At 43.0% G+C, this 24,702-nt stretch overlaps 1 protein-coding gene across 5 annotated transcripts in view; it reads right to left on the minus strand.

Moving 5' to 3' along the window:
• foxp2 (forkhead box P2) overlaps positions 1-1,719 on the minus strand; it is a 352,030-nt gene extending 350,311 nt beyond the window's left edge. For 2 of the 5 annotated variants that reach the window (XM_078417449.1, XM_078417445.1), the window contains exon 1: positions 847-1,172. The gene's annotated coding sequence lies outside the window, so the exon portion shown is untranslated. Of the gene's footprint in view, positions 6-846; positions 1,173-1,244; positions 1,278-1,585 lie in introns of those variants that run through there. The other 3 variants (XM_078417448.1, XM_078417447.1, XM_078417446.1) reach the window with 3 other exon arrangements.
• Positions 1,720-24,702: the final 22,983 nt, after the last annotated feature.

Genomic DNA, 24,702 nt, shown 5'->3' on the forward strand with positions numbered 1-24,702 from the left:
CCTCTCTTGACAATTATTCTATCATTTTCAGTTGTCATCAGGCAATTACTGTAGCCCTGGGACGGGCCCAATAGGATCCCCAGCAATAAGACTGCTTTCTAAGCCAGGCATGGTGAAAAGTGCAGAAAATGGGAATTTATAGCTCAGACAGGCTACCTTTTCTCCTGACATACAGAAATGATTGGACCTTCATATCTATCTGATGAAATATAATGCAATTATTTGAAAACACTACTTATAAATTCATTCACCTTTTTATTGCCTGAAATACGTATTAAACATTTTCATGGTCCATAATCTGAAAATGACCTTCAAATCAGTTTTTTATCATGTACATTCATATCGGTCTTCTAAGATCATCTGAGCCATGACTCCTTTCATGTTTGTACAAGCTTTGCAAGAAGAGTTCCCCTTCAGCACAAAATAAACATCTGCTCCATGCAGTGCTGCACAGAGAGGCACCAAAATGTGTGGTCAGTCTCTCTTTACAAAAACTTGTTCCCCGTCTGATACAGGGACACCTACTAAATGCAAGATGACATGGTTATTAACACACCATAAAAGCAGAAACGTCCTTAACCTCCAACAGATTTCACAGGTTTTGTGAAAGAGGCCTCTTTCCCCCCTTTCTTCGCTGCTGATAGACTAAATGTACCTTAGATTATTAACAGACCTGCAGCAATCCCGTGTCTCTGAACTATAGTCAGACAAACTCATACAAATGAATGAGACGAAATCCTAGGGAAAGTATTCCAACCGACAAGTTCATCATCACTAAAGCAAATACAAAGGCGAGCCCAAACTTAACTCCCTTGCAGTTCTCCCCCCCCAAAAAAAGTGACCTACCTTCTTCAAGTGTTAGAGTAAACAACTTTCCAGCCACAAAGTCATGAGCTTTTTTAAAGAAAAAAGGCAAAGAAGATGAGAAACTTAAGGACGTTCTAAATGCCAGACGTGGAAATCAGTGTGAAGAGGAAAAACTGAGAAGCTAGCTGACTGTCAAAGCCACCAGCAGGCAACTATTTACAGCAGTATTTACACTACTGTGAATACACCTCTGCCCGATCACGTCCCAGACTGATGGCATTTTGTGCTAGTAATTAAAACAAATCAAGCAGCTCTGTGATTGTTTTGGCGTCCGAGAACAATCATACACAAAATCAGCATTTAATCACTGAGGGTATGTCTTTGGTGTGCAACGTGAGGGGTGACAAAGGTTCAATATACTGAGCCAGCATGCTTACCATAATGTATCTAAAGTAGGTGCTCAATCCCTGTCAAAAACACCAGCCTTAACCTATCTGTTCCTTCCTCAAGCCTCCGTATCAGTCATAAATACGCTGCCGCTTGCCTTATTAGGACAAGCTTACTATTATGCACTCTGCTTTGGATAAAATTCCTGAGCTCTGCAATTCACAGCCAAAGCAAAAATAATGAGACCAAAGACACAGGCAAAATATCTCACTTAAAAATAAAATGAAATAACCTTCAATTTACATCAAACCTACTTCTCATGGACAATTTATGTTCACAGATGTTAATCAACCCTCAATCTTTTGAAGACTTGATCGCATCAATTACCAACCTTAAGTAGAATCAGTCTTCCAGCTCCTCTGCCACCACATCAGGAGGATGATGTATTAAGATATATACAGTAAAGTAAACAATACATAGTTGCAATGAAATGGAAAAATTTTCAGCTAATGGTGTTTGTCAATCCTTTGTCAATTTTTCTGCCTGCCACAGATGTTTGTCTTAGCTGCTTCACAAAAACAGGAATCAACTAGCACAGAAGAAAGACTTTCACTCCCCGAGGAAAAGAGTACAAAGCCAAGTCTGTACACAGCAGATGCAAAGAAAGTCCATCTGCTACCAGCTCACAACACCACATGGAATTCTAAGATTTAATACTGTGAGTAACCTAGCAGTGTTTGGCTGCAGACACCATCTTTATAAAAGGTAGGAAATCCTAACCCTAACCACAAAGGCTAAATGTAAAATCTACTACACTAAAACCAGACAATTAAAAAAAGAGTTTTCAGAATCAGCAAATCAAGTCCTTAATTTGGCATAATTTTTCAAGTTTTGTGCAAGAACTAGCTAGTTCTCTCGGAGTTCCACCCCGGGCAGGCATGACAGCATTTTCAGTTTTATAGCCTCTAACTCTGGGGAAAGACCACTTGAACTCGCAGCTTCAAGCTGTGCACAGGCATGAGTGAACAGGCTTTTAATAGCATATTACCTACGGGTTTAAATGAAGCACCTTTTAAGTGTTACTACTCAGTAATTTTTTCTAAATGATCTTCAGCCAAAAAGTTTTCTGCTACTGTTTACTTAGAAGTAGCTACAGATGCTTAACATCTGCCCACACTTTGTATTTTCACAAAACCCAAAGAAAAGAGGGTATGTCACCGAAATGATACTTCAAAAGTAACTCCCACTAATGACAATATACAGCATACATTTTGCATAAATAATTGGAGCAATTTTAAGCAACACTTACTGCACTCTCAGATTATACCAAACATATTGTTCTGAAACAAACACGTCTAGTCACTGAAACAAACAGCTGAATACTTTGTATATTTAGATTTTCACAAATATTTCACTTTGAGAGTCCAGTTGTGAAGGATTTCTAAAATTATTCTGGATTAATTGGTTGTCACTTTAAAAGAATGAGTAAACAATTAAATTAAGATAGGTTGTTACGGGAAAATAAAGGCTTCATGTGATACAATATTATTATTCCCAAATGTTAACAGATTTATTGTTATTACTTTTATGGAATAAAGGATTCCTTTACACACATACTTCCTCCCTGCTCCACAGCTTGCAAAAATATCACTTTCTTTGCCCTACTACCTCTAATATTTTTCATGCACATGTTTATGAATAATTGTGAATAACAAACAGTGATAGTGTATTCCACATCAAGGTGGGGTGGGGTTGGAAGAGGAATTATCATCTATTATCATGTCAGTCAAATAAAATTCTAACAAATCTGTTTACAATAAGTCTGATGTTAATGTGCGTTACTGTTATACAGTACTATCAAGCACAGTCTCACTCTGATAATAGTTAATTGCCTTGGTAAAATGAAAAAAATCTTCAAACATTTTTCCATTGAAAACTTTTGCTTGAGCCTACCTCTATTATTAAAATATCATTTCAATTTAAACGCACAATTTTCCTCTTCCTTTCTTAGCCTGAACTAGAATATTTGTACTTCTTTTCCTCCTACAGGCTTTTGACCTTCTGAGGTCAAAAAGGACAAACAATACCACTAGTGTCTGCTTTGCAAAAAAGCTGGGGTTGCTGTCTGCAAGCAATGGTATCATTTCCATGGCAACCCCCTAACTATTAATTTTCAATTAAAGCAGACACAAAGCGGACAGCCTCAGGCCGACAGACGATGTCAAAAGCGTATCTCTAAATGCAACAGTTTCACGCAGCTATCAGTGTCTCTGCCACCAGGCTGCATCGTTGCAACATCAACTCCAGCACTTAACAAAATATATATGTACCATAAGACAGTACAGCTGCTATTGTTTCATTCAATGGGCAACATTTTACCAGATATTTTTATAATATTTTTACTGGGATGGCATCGTGTGGCATTAATTTTACTTTGTAAAAGTAATAGATATAACAAATAAAAAAACTATACAGGGTAAACTTTAAACTACATAATTATTCAATCATTGCTATACCTATTAGAATATAATCTTTTAAAAATAAATACTTATACCATCAAAACAGACCACAAAGTGCAATTATAATCCATACAATACATTGCAATCATCCTGCCTCATTGTTCCTGGTGAAAAATAATGAACTATAACAATAATACAAAAATACCAGCATGTGCTAATATTTGGTCAGGTTCAAATTAAATTTGCTAAAAAAAATTCTTGTACATGAATTTGCAAATATCAGATTTGCCTGTATCAAAACATAATTTTTCATTTTAATCCTGACTACATAATAAAATATCAATTATGAAGCCCATTAAAAAAGTGTTGAATGTTAATGATAACCTAATCTTTTATGAGGAATTTAAAAACAACTAGAGATGTAAAATCCATGACTGACCAAATTTCAGAACTTCTGAAAATGTCACTGTGAAATCCAGCATTTATATAAAATAATAAATATTACAAATAAATCTACTTCATGAACGAGATTCATTCTAGGAAACATGGCGACAGACAAAACAAATGTTGAAATACATTTAGGTAAATTTACACATTCACAGTGTAAAGTTCCACTGAAAAACAATTCTTCCTTTACACCAAAGATACAGGTTGAACTGATCTTTGAGATCTGGCTCTGAAGCTTACTACTGAAATTCAGTGTATATGCTCCGATCTCAAACAGTAAAATGGAAAAATACTTACATTGCCAAAAACGAATCCTTAGTACTTCATTCCTTCAAATGTTAACCATAATAAACTGACTGAGGCATTTGTGTTCTAACACTAAAGGTTGAAGAAGGGAGTGCAGTACAAAGGTAAATAAGGAACTACATAGAACAGCACAGGAACAGGCCCTTCACCCCACCTGAGACCAAAATAAAATAATCTCATTTGTCTGCTCATGATCCATATCCCTCCATTTTCTGCATATCCATGTGCCTATCCAAAGAGCCTCAAACACCGCTATCATATCTGCCTCCACCATTAGACCTGGCAGTGCATTCCAGGCATTAACCACCCACTGTGTAAAATATTTGTCGCACACATCTCCTTTAAACACTGCCCCCTTCACCTTATAGCTATGCCCTTAAAGCTATGTTGTTATCAGGCAACTGAACCATCCTACCGCAATCAGAGAGCAGTTTTGAACTACTATCAGACTATCTTTGATCGAACTTCACTGGCTTTACCTTGCATTAAACGTTATACCCTTATCAGGTATCTGTACACTGTGAATGGCTCGATTGTAATCATGTATTATCTTTCTGCTGACTGGTTAGCATGCAACAAAAACAAAAGCTTTTTACTGTGCCTCACTCAGTACACGTGACAATAAACTAAACTCTTGTCTTTAACATTTCCACCCTGGAATAAAGGTTCTGATTATCTACGATATCTATGCCTCTCATAATTCTATATACTTCCATCAGGTCTCCCCTCAATCTCCAGAGTTCCAGAGAAAACAATCCAACACTCTGGCCTTTCTTTCCAAGTAATACTCTCCAACTCAGACATCATTTTGGTAAACCGCTTTGGCTCCCTCTCCAAAGCCTCCACATCCTTCCTGTTTTGCAGCCACCAGAACTGCATGCAATATTTCAAATGCGGCCAAAACAAAGTCCTATAAAACTGTATCATGACTTCCAGACTCTTACACTCAATGCCCCAACCAATGAAGCATGCCAAATGCCTTCTTTGTCCCTTCATTTACTTGTGTTTGCCATGTTCAGGGAGCTATGGACCATGGATGTGAAGGGAAATCAGCATGTTAAAAGGCCGTGGGAATTAGGACTGGAACAGAGGCGATTCAAGATATTTGTGTGTGGCCAATGCTGCGCGGATAGGAAAGGTTCCGAGGGATATAGGTCAAACACTGGCAAATGGGCAAGCAAAGAAAGGCATATGGTTGGTCAGCATGGATACGTGAGCAGAAGGGCCTCTTTCTATGTGGTGTGACTCCATGAATACTTTGTTTCTTCTTGCCCAACAATGTAAATTTTACAAGAAAGTTACTTATGGGATCAGGTGAAACTTATGTTTCCCAGAAACAAGGACGTCCTGAGTTCAACGTGAGTGTGGACGGCATTCAGACTGTTCGGACGGACAGGGATTGCAGAGACAGTGGCATGTATAAAGCTGGGAGTCTTGCTATTCTCGTAAACAACCCTGGCCACATCACGACAAGGAGTGACATTGAACTGATGGCCGCGGGTCTCCGTCCATACTCTATGCCCAGGGAATTCTCACACGCCATTGTGGTGGTTGTTTACATTCCTCCGTCTGCCAGCCCGCTGCGCATGTGTGACGTCAACCACATAGTCACCGCGAGACTCCAGACACAATACCCGAGTGCTTTCATCGCTATCTCGGGGGATTTCAACCACGTGATTTTGGACGCTACACTACCCACTGTCACTCAGTTTGTTGACTGTCCCACCAGGGATATGAACACATTGGACCTGCTGTAAGCCAATGTTAAAGAGCCATTCCACCATCGGGAACCGGCCACAACCTGGTTCACCTCCAACCCAGGTATAAGCCAATGGTCCAGAGGCTGCCTGTGACCACAAGGGGTCAGTGAGGAGGTAGTCACAGGAGGCCTGTGATGCTCTACACGGCTGTTTTGAGGTCACAGACTGGGGCACACTCTGTAGTCCCCATGGAGAGGACATTGATGGACTCACGGACTGTGTTACCAGCTACATAAAGTTCAGTGTGGATAACATTGTCCCTGAAGAGACTGTACACTGTTTCCCAACAACAGGTCCTGGGTCATCAGTGACATAAAGGCCCTTCTCAACCAGACGAAGAGGGCCTTCAGGAATGGTGCCTGCCCACCTGCCCATGTTTTGAACATATCCCTCCAAACCTGTCCTATCCATGTACCTGTCAAACTGTTTCTTAAACGCTGGGATAGTCCCAGCCTCAACTACCTCCTCTGGCAGCTTGTTCCGTACACCCACCACCTTTTGTGTGAAAAGGTCACCTCTCAGATTCCTATTAAATCTTTTCCCCTTCACCTTGAACCTAAATCCCATTCCACTTTCAGTTTATGCACCAGCACAACCCAGTCATATTCCTCGAACGATGATACAACCCCATATTTCAACAATAATATGCCTGTCCCTCAATCATCACTGTCAATAGAAAGTATCATCGACCGTGCCATTTAGTTCAGTTCCAACTTAGCTCGAGATGAAGGGTGAGATGTAGCCTGGATGTAGGGTGTAAGTTGCAGCAGGAGTTAAAGCTGGCATGTAACAAAGGTAATGCCACTGTGGTGATGGGGGATTTCAATATGCAGGTCGACTGGGAAAATCATGTAAGTTCTGGGCCCCAAGAAAGAGAGTTTGTAGAGTGCCTCCGAGATGGATTCTTAGTGCAGCTTGTGCTAGAGCCTACCAGAGAAAAGGCAATTCTGGATTTAGTGTTGTCCAATGAACCAGATTTGATAAGAGAACTCGAGGTAAAGGAGCCGCTTGGAGGTAGTGATCATAATATGATTAGTTTTAATCTGCAATTTGAGAAGGAGAAGGTTAAATCGGAAGTGTCAGTGTTGCAGTTGAACAAAGGGGACTATGAAGGCAATAAACAATAGACAATAGGTGCATTCGGCCCTTCGAGCCAGCACCGCCATTCAATGTGATCATGGCTGATCATTCTCAATCAGTACCCCGTTCCTGCCTTCTCCCCATACCCCCTGACTCTGCTATCCTTAAGAGCTCTATCTAGCTCTCTCTTGAATGCATTCAGAGAATTGGCCTCCACTGCCTTCTGAGGCAGAGAATTCCACAGATTCACAACTCTCTGACTGAAAAAGTTTTTCCTCATCTCAGTTCTAAATGGCCTACCCCTTATTCTTAAACTGTGGCCCCATTGTTCTGGACTCCCCCAACATTGGGAACATGTTTCCTGCCTCTAACGTGTCCAACCCCTTAATAATCGTATACGTTTCGATAAGATCTCCTCTCATCCTTCTAAATTCCAGTGTATATAAGCCTACTCGCTCCAGTCTTTCAACATATGACAGTCCCGCCATTCCGGGAATTAACCTAGTAAACCTACGCTGCACGCCCTCAATAGCAAGAATATCTTTCCTCAAATTTGGAGACCAAAACTGCACACAGTACTCCAGGTGCGGTCTCACTAGGGCCCTGTACAACTGCAGAAGGACCTCTTTGCACCTATACTCAACTCCTCTTGTTATGAAGGCCAACATTCCATTGGCTTTCTTCACTGCCTGCTGTAACTGCATGCTTCCTTTCAGTGACTGATGCACTAGGACACCCACATCTCATTGTACATCCCCTTTTCCTAACTTGACACCATTCAGATAATACTCTGTCTTCCTATTCTTACCACAAAAGTGGATAACCTCACACTTATCCACATTAAACTGCATCTGCCATGCATCCGCCCACTCACACAACCTGTCCAAGTCACCCTGCAACCTCATAGCATCTTCCTCACAGTTCACACTACCACCCAGCTTTGTATCATCTGCAAATTTGCTAATGGTGAGAGAGGAGCTGGCCAAGGTTGACTGGAAAGGAATCCTAGCAGGATTGACGGTGGAACAGCAATGGCAGGAATTTCTGGGCATAATCCGGAAGATGCAGGATCTTTTCATTCCAAAGAGGAAGAAAGATTCTAAGGGGAGTAGGAGGCAACCGTGGCTGACAAGGGAAGTTAGGGATGGAATAAAACTAAAAGAAAAGATGTATAACTCAGCAAAGAGTAGCAGGAAGCCAGAGGATTGGGAAACTTTCAAAGGACAACAGGTAACAAAACGGGCAATATGGGCTGAAAAAATGAAGTACGAGGGGAAGAATGTAAAGAAGGACAGAAGCTTCCTTAGATATGTTAAGAGAAAAAGATTAGCAAAGACAAATGTGGGTCCCTTGAAGGCAGACACGGGTGAAATTCTTATAGGTAACAAGGAAATGGCAGAAGAGGTACTTTGGATCCGTCTTCACTAAGGAAGACACAAACAATCTCCCAGATTTACTAGAGGACAGAGGATCAAGGGAGACAGAGGAATTTGCATTAAGCGAGAAATAGTGTTGGGTAGACTGATGGGACTGACGGATGATAAATCCCTTGGGCCTGATGGTCTGCATCCCAGGGTACTCAGGGAGGTGGCTCCAGAAATAGTGGACGCATTGTGATCATTTTCCAATGTTCAATAGATTCAGGATCGGTTCCTGTGGATTGGAGGATAACTAATGTTATCCCACTTTTCAAGAAAGGAGCGAGAGAGAAAATGGGGAATTACAGACCAGTTAGCCTGACATCGGTGGTGGGGAAGATGCTGGAGTCAATTATTAAAGAGGTAATAACGGTGCATTTGGATAGCAGTAAAAGGATAAGTCCAAGTCAGCATGGATTTATGAAAGGGAAATCATGCTTGACTAATCTTCTGGAATTTTTTGAGGATGTGACAAGTAAAATGGTTGAAGGGGAGCCAGTGGACGTAGTGTATCTAGACTTTCAGAAAGCCTTTGATAAGTCCCACACGGGAGATTGGTGAGCAAAATTAGAGCACATGGTATTGGGGGTAGAGTGTTGACATGGATAGAGAATTGGTTGGCAGATAGGAATCAAAGAGTAAGAGTAAACGGGTCCTTTTCAGAATGTCAGGCGGTGGCGAGTGGAGTGCCGCACTCGGGGCTGCAACTGTTCACCATATATATTAATGATTTGGATGAAGGAATTAGAAGTAACACTGCAAGTTTGCAGATGACACAAAGCTGGGTGGCAGTGTGAACTGCGAAGAGGATGTTGGGAGGTTGCAGGATGACCTGGACAGTTTGAGTGAGTGGGCAGATGCATGGCAGATGCAGTATAATGTAGATAAATGTGAGGTTATCCACTTTGGCGGCAAAAACAAGGAGGCAGATTATTATCTCAACCTCCTTGTACTCCAGTCATTGAAAGTTGGCGTGCAGGTGCAGCAGGCAGTGAAGAAAGCTAATGGCATGTTGGCCTTCATAATGAGAGGATTTCAGCATAGGAGTAAAGAGGTTCTTCTGCAGGCCCTGGTAAGACCACATCTGGAGTATTGTGTACAGTTTTGGTCTCCTAATTTGAGGAAAGGCATCCTTGTAATTGAGGCAGTGCAGCGTAGGTTCACGAGATTGATCCCTGGGACTAATATATGAGGAAAGATTGAAAAGACTAGACTTGTATTCACTGGAATTTAGAAGGATGAGAGGGGATCTTATAGAAACATATAAAATTATAAAAGGACTGGACAAGCTAGATGCAGGAAAAATGTTCCCAATGTTGGGGGAGTCCAGAACCAGGGGCCACCGCCTTAGAATAAAGGGGAGGCCATTTAAAACTGAGGTGAGAATGAATTTTTTCACCCAGAGATTTGTGAATTTGTGGAATTCTCTGCCACAGAAGGCAGTGGAGGCCAAATCACTGGATGAATTTAAGAGTGTTCGATAGAGCTCGAGGGGCTGGTGGAATCAAGGGATATGGGGAGAAGGCAGGCACAGGTTTACTGATTGTGGATGATCAGCCATGATCACAATGAATGGCAGTGCTGGCTCGAAGGTGCAAATGGCCTCCTCCTGCACCTATTTTCTATGTTTCTATGAGGTCTCATCACAGCTTTGGAACAAACCTGCACCAAAGAGCTGAACTGCAGAGGGGAGCTGAAAGTGTCTTCTTTGGCATTAAGACACAAACTAACGTCAAGGACATCCATAAAACCCTCCACTGTTGGAATTATTGGAGTCTGATTGCTTTTTTTCTTCGATGCCATTAATTTTAGTTTATTTTAAAGATACAGTGCGGAAACAGGCACTTTGGCCCACCAAGTCTGCACTGACCAGTGATCCCCACACATTAACACTATCCTACACACACTAGGGACAATTTTAAATTTATACTAAGTCAATTAATCTACAAACCTGTACGTCTTTGGAGTGTGGGAGGAAAGTGAAGAACTCAGAGTAAACAAAAGTAGTCACGGGGAGAACATACAAACTCCGTACGGACAGCACTCACAGGCAGGATCGAACCTGGGTCACTGGCACTGTAAGGCAGCAATTCTACCGTTGCGCCACCTTGCCGCTCAATTTAGGTTCAGAACCAAAGGCAGTGTCCTAGGCTCACCAACTTCAGTTTCTTCATCGATGACCTCTTTATCATAACAACAGAACTAAGAAAGGGTCTCGAACTGAAACGTCACCCATTCCTTCTCTCCAGAGATGCTGCCTGTCCCGCTGAGTTACTCCAGCGTTCAGTGTTCAATTCTTATTACAACTCTTCAAATCATATTTAGGGCAGCACAGTGCAACAGTGGTAGGTAGAATTGCTGCCTTACAGTGCCTGAGACTCGGGTTCAATCCTGAACACAGTCACAGCCTGTACAGTGTTTTCCCACTCTCCCTGTGACCATGTGGGTTTTCTCTGGGTGTTCCGGTTTCAGAGACGTCTTCCAAAGATGTGCAGGGTGTTGTCTGAACCGCTGAGTTACTCCATCACTGTGTCTCTTTTTATCAATATCTTGAGTAAAGAACAATTCCTTCCTGCAATCCTATCATATATCTGATGCAGCTGATAATGATCAAGTTATAATATATGACAAACATTTTTTAAATTGTCTCATATCACAATTTAAGAACAGAAAAAATGGCACTAGGGCATAATGGATAAAACAAAATTCTTCACAATTATTCCATGCATTAAATCCGTGCTTACAATGTGGCATGGACATTAAGACAAGTAGAGTGGAGCACAACACACTTGATAATTAACTGCATCGTTCTATTAACATAACAAAATTCAGTTTGCTAGAGCCAATGATAATTCCGACTTGGTGGTAAATGATGACTACCTCAATTTCTAAGTTATTCTTTATAAATATAATGGGAAATTGGAAGGTTCTGCTTCAACAATGAATCTCAAGAAACTTTGAATTATGTAAAACAAAGGCGCAGACATTTACTGTACCATTTGTATGTTAATTAGAAATGCAGCAAAATACATGCACAACTTCTGGAGAAATGGACCACTACATCTAGTCAACAAAGAGGTCTATACTTAGCATTCTGTTAAATGCATTTGATATCAATGTTGCTGATAATGAGAACCATATAAATAATTACGGGCACACATTATGTGTGGAACCTTAACAAACATCTAAGTGTAGGAAGGAACTGCAGATGTTGGTTTAAACTGAAGATAGACACAAAAAGCTGGAGTAACTCAGCAGGACAGGCAGCATCTCTCGAGAAAAGGAATAGGTGACATTTCGGGTTTTGACTCTGTTCAGAAGTAGTTATGCATCTGTATAAGTCTGGTATTATGCAGACAAGTTTGCACCAGTGTGGATTTGCAGCTCCTGTTATAATTATATGTACTAGAACTTGGCAGCATTTTTATTCTACAATTTTAGTAACAATTTCCCGTGGGAAATGATAGAGAAAGCACTATTTTATAAGGAAGCTGTAGCATATTTTTTTGGGTCACTCTTTGTTTTTAGGTCTGAGGAATGAAATGGCTCTATCCAATTTATAAGCAGTTAATATTTTGGCACAGAAAATATTCTGAAAATTGACTTAATAACAGGATGACGCTGTTTTTAATCACTGATGGATAAAGGCAATTTTACACAACACCCTGCTGAGTGAGTAACTGCATGAGGTCAGTGGGTTAATATCAAGGACAGATATCAACCTTTAGGCTCCATTTACTGCAAATCCTCTTGTCCTGTGCAAAATAGTCATTTTAAAATAAAAATGTGTCAATACGACAGCACGGTGACAGCTGCCAACTTTTTCAGTCAGAGAGTTGTAAATCTGTGGAACTCTCTGCCTCAGAAGGCAGTGGAGGCCAATTCTCTGAATGCATTCAAGAGAGAGCTAGATAGAGCTCTTAAGGATAGCGGAGTCAGGGGGTATGGGGAGAAGGCAGGAACGGGGTACTGATTGAGAATGATCAGCCATGATCACATTGAATGGCGCAGCTGGCTCGTAGGGCCGAATGGCCTACTCCTGCACATATTGTCTATTGTCTATTGTCTGTCACATGAATCCAGTGATGTTCATAAGATCATAAGTGATGAGTAGTATTAAGCCATTCGGCCCATCAAGTCTACTCTGCTATTCAATCATGGCTGATCTATCTCTCCCTCCTAACCCCATTTTCCTGCCTTCTCCCCATTACCTCTGACACATGTACTAATCAAGAATCTATCTATCAGTTGGGTCAATCCTGAGCTTTGCTGCTATCTGTGTGGAGTTTACACATTCTCTCCATGGTCTTGCTCCACCTCCCTCCCATGACCCAAAATGTGTTGGTTAGTAGGTTAATTCCCCACTGTAAATTAACATTAGTGGCTGCTAAGAGAAATTAATGTCAGCGTAATTAGACATGTGTCTGAGAGAGGTTACTGGGAAATAAAGTGGGAATGGGATTGGAGAACTGCTCTGAGAGCTGGCATAAGCTCACTAGGCTAATAGTCTCTTACTTCAGAATGAAATTGTGAAATAAATAGGATGTGAATCTTTGATGAATACTCAGGAAATAAAAGTTTATGGAAGATAGACACAAAAAGCTGGAGTAACTCAGTGGGCCAGGCAGCATCTCTGGGTGAGGTTTTGGGTGAGGTTTTGGGTCGAGACACGAAGAAGCATCTCGACCCGAAACGTCACCAATTCTTTCTATCCAAGAACCAGAGATGCTGCCTGGGATATCTTCGGTGTAAACAAGCATCTGCAGTTCCTTCTTACAAAATGTTTATGAACAATTTATCAGATGTTCTTAACAGTCTCGCTTGGGAACTTCATAGTTTCTTCCCAGTTGTCAGGCAACTGAACCATCCTCTCACCAACTAGAGAATGGTCCCGACCTTCCATCTACCTCATTGGAGACCCTCAGACTATCTTTAATCGGACTTTACTGGATTTTATCTTGCACCAAACGTCATTCCCTTTATCCTGCACCTGTGTGCTGTGGAGGGCTTGATTGGAATCATGTAGTCTTTTCACTGTCTGGATTGTACGCAACAAAATAGTTATTCATTGTATCTCGGTGAACATGACAATAACAAACTAAACAACAATAAACTAAACTGAAAGCTGCCCATTTTAAAGCTTGTGCTCTCTGACATTTGTGGATGGATGCCAGTGTTGGGTTGTTTATGTCAGCTACCAGCATAAGTCACAAAGACTGGCATTTTCTTCAGGAATTGATCAAACACAAATTAAACTCCCCACTGATGGATTAGAAGCCCGTCTTATCCTATGCGAGAGGAGAACATTTAAAGTAGATTTGTAAGGCAAGTTTTTTTTACAGAGTAGTAGGTGCCTGGACTGTGATGCCAAGGATGGTTGTAGAAGCAGAAATGATAACGATGTTTACGAGGCATTTACACAGGCACGTGTGCAGGCAAGGAATTGAGTAACCTGGACCATATGCACGCAAATGGCATGAGATCCAGCTTGTCTTACCCCTGCCGACCAATCTGGCATTTTGGGTTACTGCTATTTGCCTACAGCTTCAGACTGGCGACTGATGTCCGCACCGACCTGCGAACCCCGCACATTAACATTTATTTATGCAACACATTAATACCAAGCCAATTAACCTACAAACCTGTACGTCTTTGGAGTGTTGGAGGAAACTGAAGAGCTCGGAGAAAACCCACGCAGGTCACGGGGGGATTGTACGGTAAACAATCTATACAGACAGCGCCCGTAGTCGGGATGGAGCCCGTGTCTCTGACACCACTGCACCACCATGCCACCCTCTGAACCTTTCCAATCCATATATCAATGCAAATATCACAAGATGGGCTGAAGGGCCTGTTGTTGTGCTGTACTGTACAGCAACTGGCCTTTGTACAGGCCTTTAAACATTAGAAAAGATGGTCATTGTCATTTATCTTAGAGTTCCTCCAACGAGCAGCCAGGTCAATGGCCTCTCCTCCTTTAAGATCATCCTTTAAAATATTCCCAGAAAATACCTTATTTAAAGTCTGACCTAATATTTCCTTCTGTGGATCAGTGTTTTTTCAATGATTCCGTGAATTGCCTTGGAATGCTTTACTCTGCCAACGTTATGCAAGGTTTTGTTGCTTCACCAGACTGAGGAAAGCACAGTCCTCCACTGCCTGTGTGGGGATTGTGTGGGGATAGTAAGGAGTAAGACCTGTGTGATCTCCCGGACTAGTTTCGATCGCCTAGCTTGGGGTCGGAGAGGAATTTCCCGGATTTTTTCCCAAATTGGCCTGGGTTTTTTATCCGGTTTTTCGCCTCTCCCAGGAGATCACTCAGTTCTTTTGGGTGGGCGGTTGGAGCGGTTGGAGTAGCGGCCGGGCGGTAGGTTTAGTAACCGAGCGCGGGGCTTTGTTTGGAGAGTATGACTGCCAGGGCAGTTTTTTGTTCTGGGTGTCAGATGTGGGGAATCTGGGAGTCTGATAGTCTTCCAGACATCCACATCTGCGCCAGGTGTGACGAGATGGGGCTCCTAAGGGACCGTATTAGGAACCTGGAGCGGCAGATTGATGACCTCCGTCTGATCAGGGAGAGTGAGGAGGTTATAGATAGGAGTTACAGAGAGGTGGTCACTCCTAGACCACGGGAGGTAGACAAGTGGGTCACTGTTAGGGGGGGCAAGGAACAGAGGCAGGGACTAGGGAGTACCCCGGTGGCTGTACCCCTTGGAAATAAGTACTCCTGTTTAAGTACTGTTGGGGGGGACAGCCTACCTGGGGGCAACGACGGTGCCCGGGCCTCTGGCAAGGAGTCCGGCCCTGTTGCTCAGAAGGGTAGGGAAAGGAAGAGGAGAGCAGTAGTAATAGGGGACTCTATAGTGAGGGGGTCAGATAGGCGTTTCTGTGGACGCAGTCGGGAGACCCGGATGGTGGTTTGCCTCCCTGGTGCCGGTGTCCGGGATGTGTCTGAGCGTGTCCAGGATATCCTGAAAGGGGAGGGAGAGGAGCCAGAGGTCGTGGTACATATAGGTACCAACAATATAGGTAGGATAAGGGAAGAGGTCCTGAAAAGAGAATTCAGGGGGCTAGGAAGAGAGTTAAAAAAAAGGACTTCCAAAGTAATAATCTCAGGCTTACTGCCTGTACCACGCGATAGTGAGAATAGGAATGTAGTGAGGTGGAGGATAAATACGTGGCTGAGGAACTGGTGCAGGGAGCAGGGTTTCAAGTTTCTGGATCATTGGGACCTCTTCTGGGGGAAGTATGACCTGTACAAAAAGGATGGGTTGCATCTGAACCCGAGGGGAACCAATATCCTGGCGGGGAGATTTGCTAAAATAACTGCGGAGACTTTGAACTAGTACGGTTGGGGGGAGGGACTCAAACACAGATAGCTAATAGGCAGTGTGTGAGGCAGGAGGCAGAAAAGGGAAACACTCAGACCCAATATGTAGGAGAGAAAGAAGGGAAAAGAAATAAACTGAGAATAAGAAATGATGGGTCCCTTAAATGTGTATATTTTAATGCTAGGAGCATTGTAAGAAAGGTGGATGAGCTTAGAGCCTGGATTGACATCTGGAAGTATGATGTTGTGGCGATCAGTGAAACATGGTTGCAGGAGGGTTGCGATTGGCAATTAAATATTCCAGGATTTCATTGTTTCAGATGTGATAGAATCGGAGGGGCAAGAGGTGGGGGTGTTGCATTGCTTGTCAGGGAGGATATCACAGCAGTGCTTTGGCAGGACAGACTAGAAGGCTCGATTAAGGAGGCTGTTTGGGTGGAACTCAGAAATGAGAAAGGTTTAGCAACACTTATAGGGGTGTATTATAGACCGCCAAATAGGGAACGAGAATTGGAAGAGCAAATATGTAAGGAGATAGCAGATATTAGTAGTAAGCACAGAGTGGTGATTGTGGGTGATTTCAATTTTCCGTATATAGACTGGGAATCACATTCTGTTAAAGGGCTGGATGGTTTGGAGTTTGTAAAATGTGTGCAGGATAGTTTTTTGCAGCAATACGTAGAGGTGCCTACCAGAGAAGAGGCAGTGTTGGACCTCCTGTTAGGAAATGAGATGGGTCAGGTGACGGAGGTATGTGTTGAGGAGCACTTTGGGTCTAGTGATCATAATGCCATTAGTTTCAATATCATTATGGAGAAGGTCAAATCTGGACCAAGGGTTGAGATTTTGGATTGGAGAAAGGCTAATTTTGAGGAGATGAGAAAGGATTTAAAAGGAGTGAAATGGAAATTGTTGTTTTATGAAAAGGATATAATAGAGAAATGGAGGATATTTAAAGGTGAAATTTTGAGAGTACAGAGTCTTTATGTCCCTGTTCGGTGGAAAGGAAAGAATAATAATTTGAAAGAGCCATGGTTTTCCAGGGAAATTGGACACTTGGTTTGGAAAAAGAGGGAGATATACAATAAATATAAGCGGCAGGGAGTAAATGAGGTTCTTGAGGAATATAAAGAATGTAAAAGGAATCTTAAAAAGGAAATTAGAAAAGCGAAAAAAAGATATGAGGCTGCTTTGGCAAGTAATGTAAAAGTAAACCCCAAGGGGTTCTACAGATATGTCAATAGCAAAAGGATAGTGAGGGATAAAATTGGTCCATTAGAGAGTCAGAGTGGACAGCTATGTGCTGAGCCGGAAGAAATGGGGGAGATATTAAACAATTTCTTTTCTTTGGTATTTACCGAGGAGAAGGATATTGAATTATGTGAGGTAAGCGAAACAAGTAGAGTAGTGATGGAAATTAGGATGATTAAAGAAGAGGAGGTACGGACACTTTTGAAGAATATAAAAGTGGATAAGTCTCCAGGTCCTGATAGGATATTCCCTAGGACATTGAGGGAAGTTAGTGCAGAAATAGCAGGGGCTATGACGGAAATATTTCAAACGTCATTAGAAACAGGGATGGTGCCGGAAGATTGGCGCATTGCGCATGTTGTGCCTTTGTTTAAAAAAGGTTCTAAAAGTAAACCTAGCAATTATAGACCTATTAGTTTGACGTCTGTGGTGGGAAAATTAATGGAAAAGATACTTAGGGACAATATATATAATTATTTGGATAATCAAGGCCTGATTAGAAACAGTCAACATGGATTTGTGCCTGGAAGGTCATGTTTGACTAATCTTCTTGAATTTTTTGAAGAGGTTACCAGGGAAATTGATAAGGGCAAGGCTGTGGATGTTGTCTATATGGACTTCAGTAAGGCATTTGACAAGGTTCCACATGGAAGGTTGATTAAGAAGGTTAAATCGTTGGGTATTAATAGTGAGGTTGCAAGATGGATTCAACAATGGCTGAATGGGAGATACCAGAGGGTAACGGTTGACAATTGTATGTCAGGTTGGAGGCCAGTGTCTAGTGGAGTGCCCCAAGGATCTGTGTTGGGTCCACTGTTGTTTGTCATTTACATTAATGATCTGGATGATGGTGTGGCAAATTGGATTAGTAAATATGCAGATGATACTAAGATAGGTGGAGTAGTTGATAGTGAGGTAGATTTTCAAAGTCTACAGAGAGACTTGGGCCTTTTGGAAGGGTGGGCTGAAAGATGGCAGATGGAGTTTAATGCTGATAAGTGTGAGGTGCTGCATTTTGGTAGGACAAATCAAAATAGGACGTACAGGGTAAATGGTAGGGAATTGAGGAATGCAGTGGAACAGAGGGATCTGGGAATAACTGTGCATTGTTCCCTGAAGGTGGAATCTCATGTGGATAGGGTGGTGAAGAAGGCGTTTGGTATGCTTGCCTTTATAAATCAGAGCATCGAGTATAGAAGTTGGGATGTAATGTTGAAATTGTACAGGGCATTGGTGAGGCCGAATCTGGAGTATGGTGTGCAGTTCTGGTCGCCAAATTATAGGAAGGATGTCGACAAAATGGAGAGGGTACAGAGGAGATTTACTAGAATGTTGCCTGGGTTTCAGCACTTAGGCTACAGAGAGAGGTTGAACAGGTTGGGTCTTTATTCTTTGGAGCGTAGAAGGTTGAGGGGGGACTTGATAGAGGTTTTTAAAATTATGAGAGGGACGGACAGAGTTGACGTGGGTAGGCTTTTCCCTTTGAGAGTGGGGAAGATTCCAACAAGGGGACATAGCTTCAGAATTGAGGGACAAAGGTTTAGGGGTAACATGAGGGGGAACTTCTTTACTCAGAGGGTTGTGGCTGTATGGAATGGGCTTCCGGTGGAAGTGGTGGAGGCTGGCTCGATTTTATTATTTAAGAGTAAATTGGATAGGTATATGAATAAGAGGGGATTGGAGGGTTATGGTCTGAGTGCAGGTAGATGAGACTAGGTCAGGGAGAATGGTCGGCGTGGACTGGTAGGGCCGGACAGGCCTGTTTCCATGCTGTAGTTGTTATATGTTATATGTTATATGTTATATGTTATATGTTATATGTTATATGTTATATGTTATATGTTATATGTTATATGTTATATGTTATATGTTATATAGAAAAGTGGAATGCGTGACCGACCGGTAGGATAAGCCCTTTCTTCTTTCACCTTCTTCTTTCCAATACCATCACATACTACTGGACATACATAGAATATGGATCAGAAGAGCGCAGTAATAGGCCCTTCGGCCCACAATGTTCTTGATGAACATGATGTCATTAGACTAATCTCCTTTCCTTGCACATAATTCATACCTCTCTATTTCCTGCATGTGTTTCAATGGTGCTTTGTTATCACATGTGCAAATGTACAATGACATTATTTTCATACAAACAGTACAGTAGGGTATTGCCATACCTAAGCACATCCTCGATTAGCAAATTGTATGTAAATAATGTACTGATCCCGCATGCAAGAGGTGCCATGTTTTGGGCCATTTTCAAAGTCCAGTGCATGCTCTAGTTGTTCTGCATGGGGACTGATCCAGGCCAGCCCCAGGCTGCTGCGGCCTTCTGTCTGTCCCCTTTCTTGAATGAGTGCATCGACCTGTGAACCAATGTCCTCTCCTCGCCCGTCCACCTTTGTTCCCCAGGGACACTTCCTGCAGCTGACCTGAGGGCAAGGTAGGCCATTCCCCGGTTGCCTCTCCTACCCGCCTCGCCACCCGTCATGATCATCGTCATCACCACCTCCATCCTCCCAGTCTCTGGTCTTTGGGGGACATGTATGTGCCTTCACAAAAGCCTCTTCAAGGCCACTATCTACCTGCCTCTACCACAATAACTGGCAGCACCTTTCACCACCATCTGTGTAAAAAAAACTATGTCCTCTTATTTTTGACTTTCCACCCTGGGTAAAAGGTTCAGAATGTCTACACTATCTATGCCTCTCATAATTTTATATACTTCTATCAGGTCTCCTATCAACTTTCGACGTTCCAGAGGAACCAATCCAACCGATCCTTATAGGTAATACCATCTGATCCGGGCACCATTTGGTGAAACCTCTTTTGTATCCTTTCTAAAACCTCCACATCCTTCTTGAAATGGGACCATCAAAACTGCGCTTTCCAAATACTCCAAATGTGGCCAAATACTCCAAATGTGGCCCAACCAAAGATGCTATAAGATGACTTTCTGACTCTTACACGCAATGTCCTGGCAGATGTAGGCAAGAATGCCTTAAACCTTCTTTCCAGCTCTATCTACTTGTGTGGCCTCTTCCAGGGAGTTATGGATTTGGAGCCACAATCCGTTTATACTCAGTGCTTTTAAGGATCTTGCCATTAAATGCCATTAATCCCCTTACAATCAATCTCCACAAAGGGCAATTAAACCCAATCAACTATTTATCTGCTTTTCACTGTACCTCGGTACACTTGACAATAAACTAAACTGAACTCTACTCATTTCTGCAGCTCATCGATATCCCGCTATATACTTTGACAGCCCTTATTACTCTCCGCAGATCCACCAATTTCAGTATTGTCTGCAAACTTACTAAAAAACACTTCCACATTTACATCCAAGTCATTTATAAATAACACAAGCAACAGAGATCCCAGTACAGATCCCTACAGATCCCAGTACAGATCCCTGCAGATCCCAGTACAGATCCCTGGATCACTACAGATCCCTGGATCCCTACAGATCCCTGGATCCCAGTGCAAATCCCTGGATCACGACAGATCCATGGATCCCAGTGCAGATCCCTACGGATCCCTGGATCACTACAGATCCCTGGATCCCAGTGCAGATTCCTACAGATCCATACAGATCTCTGGATCACTACAGATCCCTGGATCCCAGTGCAGATCCCTGGATCACTACAGATCCCTGGATCCCAGTGCAGATCCCTACAGATTCCTACAGGTCACAGACCACCAGTCAGATTAACACTCTTCCACCTTAACACTCTATCTTCTGTAAGTCAGTCAGTTTTGTATCCAAATGTATCACCATATTATGGTACAAGAGACTGTTCCCTCCATAACTCCCTGGTCCACTCGTCCCTTCCTACCCAAAGCACCCCATCCCCGGGCACTTTCCCCTGCAACTGCAGGAGATGCAACACCTGTCCCTTTACCTCCCCCCTCAACTCCATCCAAGGACCCAAACAGTCTTTCCAGGTGAGACAGAGGTTCATCTGCACCTCCTCCAACCTCATCCATTGTATCTGCTGCTCTAGATGTCAACTTATTTACATCGGCGAAACCAAACGCAGGCTCGGCAATAGTTTCGCTCAACACCTTCGCTCAGTCCGCCTCAACCAACCTGATCTCCCGGTGGTTGAGCACTTCAACTCCCCCTCCCACTTCCACTCTGACCTTTCTGTCATGGGCCTCTTCCAGTACCATAATGAGGCCCACCGGAAATTGGAGGAACAGCACCTCATATTTCGCTTGGGCAGCTTGCAGCCCAGCGGTATGAACATTGACTTCTCCAACTTTAGATAGTTCCTCTGTCCCTCCCTTCCCCTCCCCCTTCCCAGTTCTCCCTCTATCTTCCTGTCTCCACCTATATCCTTCCTTTGTCCCGCCCACCTAACATCAGTCTGAAGAAGGGTTTCGACCCGAAACGTCACCCATTCCTTCTCTCCTGAGATGCTGCCTGACCTGCTGAGTTACTCCAGCATTTTGTGAAATAAAAATGATACAAAACATGGTCGTTTGGATACAAAGATCCCCATGCATCTTAATCTTTTTGATCAGCCTACCATGGGGGACTTTATAAAATGCTATAGGAAGATCCATGTTGACAACATCCACTGTCCTACCCTCATTAATCACCGTTGTCTCCTCTTCAAAAAACTCTAACAAGTTAATAAGACATGACCTTTCATTGACGAAGCTAAGATGGCTGTCCATCCCTGCAATATTCCAAACCACTGCCGACATACTTCCAAATGTGAATCCAATCCTGAAGAATACTCTCTAACAGCTTCCCTGCCACTGATGTTTCGCCGACCTAGACATGGCGACTCTTTGCATACTTTGTGTGTGGTGTGCAAAACAATTTCACTGAGACATGTCACACGTGATAATAAAGTATCATTCATTCATTCATTCATTCATTTACCGAGGTTACAGGAAGAGTGAAGGTGGGTTACGAGGAGGAAGGAAATTAAATGTGGAGAGCAGGAGATCATGGTGGCTGTACCTCTTCAAAACACGTACACCCTCTCGGGAGCTGTCAGTGTGGACAAAACTTTGAGTGGCAGCCAGGACTTTGACTCCAATCCTGGCGCTGAGGCTCAACAGGGAAGAGTGACGTCAGGCAGAGAGAGCCATGGGGGTGGGCAGGGATTTAGATTTCTGGACCATTGTGATCCCTTCTGGAGCAGCGGTGACCTGTGCAAAAGGAACGGTTGCACCTTAACTAGAAGGGGACCAACATTCTGGCAGGCAGCTTTGCTAGTGCTACATGGGATGGTTTAAACAAGATTAGCAGGGGGTGGGATCTCGCACAGGACTGAGGTAGGTGAGAGGTTAGAAGTTGGCATGAAGGGTGGTAAGAGGAAGGTTAGAGGACAGAATAGACAGGAGCAAGGCAGAGAGCAAGGAAAGAAGTTTGGTTTAAACTGCACGTATTTTAATGCAAGGGGCCTGATGGGTAAGGCAGATGAGCTTAGGGCATGGATAGGTAAGAGCGACTGGGACGTTATAACCATGACTGACACCTGGTTAAGGGAGGAGCAGGACTGGCAGCTCAATGTACAGGAGCTTCAGGAGAGACAGGGGTGAGGGTAAAAGAGCAGGGGGGTTGCATTGTTGGTTAAGGAGGATGTCACGGCTGTGTCCAGAGGTGACATTATGGACGGTTCATCTAGTGAGGCTATGTGGGTGGAGCTGAGGAACAAGAAAGGAATGATCACCTTGTTGGGGGTGTACTACAGAACCCTGAATAGTCAACGGGAATTAAGGCCCTTTCCCACTTAGGCGATTTTAAGGCGACTGCCAGTGACTAGGCTGTCGCCGACAGTTCTAACATGATGTCGCGGACATGATCGTGAGGAGTCTTCCAAGAATCGTAGTGGATCTCAGCGTGTCGCTGAGAAATCAACTGGAGTGAAATTACTCAGCGACAGCTGGCTTGTCGCCAGGTATCGTTGCTTATTGCGGGCGCTGTCGCATGCTGTCCCCAGGTTTGTTAGGTTGTCTTAGATGCATTTAGAAGCACGTAATATTAAATTAAGTAAAGTCATTTGAAGATACCATGAAATACTTGTGTTTAACCAATTTATTTACCGTCAGGACATTTGACAGGTAGATTGGAGGCGGCAGTTTGATAGTCAGATAAGCGTGGGAATTTTCACGATGTGTATGGCCATCAGCGATTACATTTGAAGTAGGTTCCCAACCCAGATATGCAACCCAGAAACCAGATATGCATCTCCCATACATTTTCAAAGAATGCCCACACACTTTTCACAAAAATCCATTTAACCACTTTTAAAATTTAATTTCTTAATACTGCTATTAGTAAACTGGAAGTCAATCCAGTTTATGCCTTGTTACCGTGAAGCTTGGTTTTCAAGTAACCCGGGCAAGTTGTTATATTTCAATACTCTCAAGTACTTACCGACTTGTCAGTGATTTCAGCGAAAATAAGGATGCCGGAGAAGCATTGACAGCGTGGGTATTTCGCGGGGATGTTTGCGAAGACGGTGTAATCTCGACCTGACTCGGCATTGTCGTGGTCATTGTCATTGGGTAAAAGAAAATTTTGGCGATCTGCTACGACTTTAACAGTCGCCGGCAGTCACCTAAAAAATCGCCTAAGCGGGACAGTCCCTTTAGAAGAACAAATGTGTCGGGAGATTGCAGACAGCCGCAGGTCAAATAAGGTTGTTGTAGTAGGGGATTTTATATTTTCCAATATTGACTAGGAAAATCATAGCGTGAAGAGTTTAAATGGGGTGCAATTCCTTAAAGGTGTTCAGGAAAGTTTTCTTAAGCAGTATGTGGAGGCCCCCACATGTGAGAGGGCAACGCTGGATTGGGAAAATTGGGAAAGGCAAGCGAATGAAGTGTGTGTGGAGGAGCCTTTTTGGACTAGTGACCACAGTTCGATTAGGTTTAAGATAGTTGTAGAGAAGGACAGAGAGGGCCCATGTGTTAAAATGCTAAATTGGGGTAAGGCCAACTTTGATGGTATGAGAGAAAGTCTCGCTCAAGTTGATTGTTTAAGGGGAAAGGAACATCGGCCAAGTGGGATGTTTTTAAAAGTGTACTGACAAAAGCTCAGAATATGTACATCCCCGTTAGAGTGAAAGGCAAAGCAGGCAAACATGAGGAAGATTAGCTGACGAGAGAAATGGAGGCATTGGTCATAGCGTCATAGAGTCATACAGTGTGGAAACAGGCCCTTCAGCCCAACTTGCCCACGACCGGCCAACAATGTCTCAGCTACACTAGTCCCACCTGCCTGCGCTTGGTCCATATCCCTCCAAACCTGTCCTGTTTCTTAAAAGATGGGATAGTCCCAGCCTCAACTACCTCCTCTAGCAGCTTGTTCCATACACCCACCACCCTTTGTGTGAAAAAGTTACCCCTTGGATTCCTATTAAATCCTTTCCCCTTCACCTTGAACCTATGTCCTCTGGTCCTCGATTCCCCTATTCAGGGCAAGAGACTTTGTG

This window comes from Rhinoraja longicauda, chromosome 20 (assembly GCF_053455715.1).
Source record: "Rhinoraja longicauda isolate Sanriku21f chromosome 20, sRhiLon1.1, whole genome shotgun sequence".
In the NCBI taxonomy this organism is placed as follows: domain Eukaryota; kingdom Metazoa; phylum Chordata; class Chondrichthyes; order Rajiformes; family Arhynchobatidae; genus Rhinoraja; species Rhinoraja longicauda.